Below are 3,069 nucleotides of genomic sequence, written 5' to 3' on the forward strand. Positions count from 1 at the left end.
AGAAAAAACAGATTGAAAAATTTTTTTAAATTAAAGTTTTTATATCCATGTAACTTTCTGTATGTGCTTTTAAAGTTCTTATGACATTGAGCTAAAGGGCTTTGACTCCTGGGTCTAAAAAGTACACCAAGTACTGCCAAATCTTAAACATTGAAACACTGACAGCAATTAAAGCCTCATCTGCAGACCCCGTAGAAGATGCCAATCAAAATAAACTGTGTTCCTGAGACACAGGGGCAAAAATTAAAGCTATTCAACTCCTCAAGGCCAAGGATTATCATGGAAGAGGTGGATGGGTGAGAATGTAAGGGCCAATTTTGAGAGATAAAGTAAATTCATTTTCTCTATAAAATAACCGTTAACATCAAATGCACCCTGATGCAAGACCAGCATACAGGCCCCTGTGTCAGATTAAAAAGGTTTTCTTGAAGCTTTAACTGACTCCTTAATAAAAGTTATAAAGGCTATAAAAGGGAAGTTGTATCTTATGGGTCAAGATGAAAATTTTATAGATTGTTTACAAAGTATTGGAAAACAAATATAATTGACTTCATGCTCTTTTTATTGGGGCTCAGTGGCTGAAAAATTAAGTCTCCTCTCTCAAAGAATGAAAGTTTTTGCCATTTTTTGAAATCCTTGAATTACCATTTTTGTTAAATGAATGACTTATTTTACATTGACTTGTGATCCTATTTTGTGATATCAAGTGTTTTAAACCTTTGATATTTGGCAAACTTTCCAAAATCAATTTATAAACTATGCATTTTTCTGATCTAATTAATCCCTTAAGATATTAGGTTCCCTAAAGTCCAAAAATGACATATTTGTCTTATTTAGTATAAAAATTATATAGGAAGCATTGTAAACTGTGAAATGGTGTTTGGTTTTCTTTGGGCCATATTCGTATAAATGTTATTGGCATATATTCCAAAATTATGAGACACTTCTTTAATTCTGATATGACTTAGTGTACATTATAAGTAATAATTATAATTGTTATATTAAATTATTGTACACCACAGAGGAAACAAATTTCCTTGTCAATTGTGTCTTTGACAATGTTTTCTCTAAAACATTTTGTCATTCATAGATGTATTAGCCAAGGTTCTCTAGAGAGAAGGAACTAATGGAATATATATATGTATGTATGTTAATACTTAACTAACTTCCATAGTTAAGTAAGTTAATTATTAACTCACATGATCACAAGGTCCCACAATAGGCCATCTGCAGGCTAAGAGGCAAGGAGACATTCCTAGGATCAATACCTTGTATCCTTCAATCAAGTGGACGTTCAGTATTAACCATCACAATGGACAACTGTCTGTTTTTTGTTTTTTTTTTTTTGAGATGGCATTTTGCTCTTGTTGCCCAGGCTGGAGTGCAATGGCACGATCTTGGCTTACTGCAACCTCCACCTCCTGGGTTGAAGCAATTCTTCTGCCTCAGCCTCCCATGTAGCTGGGATTATAGACACTCACCACCACACCTGGCTAATTTTTGTATTTACTGTAGAGATTGGGTTTCACCATGTTGGCCAGGCTGTTCTTGAACTCCTGACCTCATGTGATCTACCCACCTCGGTCTCCCAAAGGGCTGGGATTATATGAGTGAGCCACTACACCTAGCCTTTTGTCCTCATTAGAAGCTAGTTTCATAATCAGCTATAAAGCCCTAACAGGTTCTCCTGAATGCAGGTTTCTGATAACTATGGACATTGTGACATCTGAATATAGGAAAAACTTTCAGGACTCACAGAGAGCTGAAATGTTCATGAATATTATGCAAAACAGGAATTATCTGCATGAACTGAACTAACAGAAGAATGAATTAATCTTTTTGACTTTTTTCTTAAAATGCTCTTGATCAACTGGGCACAGTGGCAGGCACCTGTAGTCCCAGCTACTTGGAAGGCTAGGGCAGGAGAATGGTGTGAGCCTGGGAGCCGGAGCTTGCAGTGAGCTGAGGTCACACTGCTACACTCCAGCCTGGATGACAGAGCGAGACTCTGTCTCAAAAAAAAAAAAAAAAAAAAGTTCTTGATCCTTTGTTTAGGTTTTCAGAACCAAGGAAATTTTTTTGAGTTATTGACAGCTTTTTTTTTTTAAAGTAGAATTTTTTTTTTTTTAATACTTTAAGTTCTAGGGTATGTGTGCATAACGTGCAGGTTTGTTACATCTGTATACTTGTGCCATTTTGGCGTGCTGCACCCATCCACTCGTCAGCACCCATCAACTCGTCATTTACATCAGGTATAACTCCCAATGCAATCCCTCTCCCCTTCCCCCTCCCCCCTCCCCCCTCCCCATGATAGGCCCCAGTGTGTGATGTTCCCCTTCCCGAGTCCAAGTGATCTCATTGTTCAGTTCCCACCTGTGAGTGAGAACATGCGGTGTTTGGTTTTCTGTTCTTGCGATAGTTTGCTGAGAATGATGGTTTCCAGCTGCATCCATGTCCCTACAAAGGACACAAACTCATCCTTTTTGATGGCTGCATAGTATTCCATGGTGTATATGTGCCACATTTTCTTAATCCAGTCTGTCACTGATGGACATTTGGGTTGATTCCAAGTCTTTGCTATTGTGAATAGTGCCGCAATAAACATACGTGTGCATGTGTCTTTATAGCTGCATGATTTATAATCCATTGGGTATATACCCAGCAATGGGATGGCTGGGTCATATGGTACATCTAGTTCTAGATCCTTGAGGAATCGCCATACTGTTTTCCATAATGGTTGAACTAGTTTACAATCCCACCAACAGTGTAAAAGTGTTCCTATTTCTCCACATCCTCTCCAGCACCTGTTGTTTCCTGACTTTTTAATGATTGCCATTCTAACTGGTGTGAGATGGTATCTCATTGTGGTTTTGATTTGCATTTCTCTGATGGCCAGTGAAGATGAGCATTTTTTCATGTGTCTGTTGGCTGTATGAATGTCCTCTTTAATTCAAGATGGATTAGAGACTTAAATGTTAGACCTAATACCATAAAAACCCTAGAAGAAAACCTAGGTAATACCATTCAGGACATAGGCATGGGCAAGGACTTCATGTCTAAAACACCGAA

The sequence above is a fragment of the Macaca fascicularis genome, chromosome 5 (assembly GCF_037993035.2).
Source record: "Macaca fascicularis isolate 582-1 chromosome 5, T2T-MFA8v1.1".
NCBI lineage: Eukaryota > Metazoa > Chordata > Mammalia > Primates > Cercopithecidae > Macaca > Macaca fascicularis.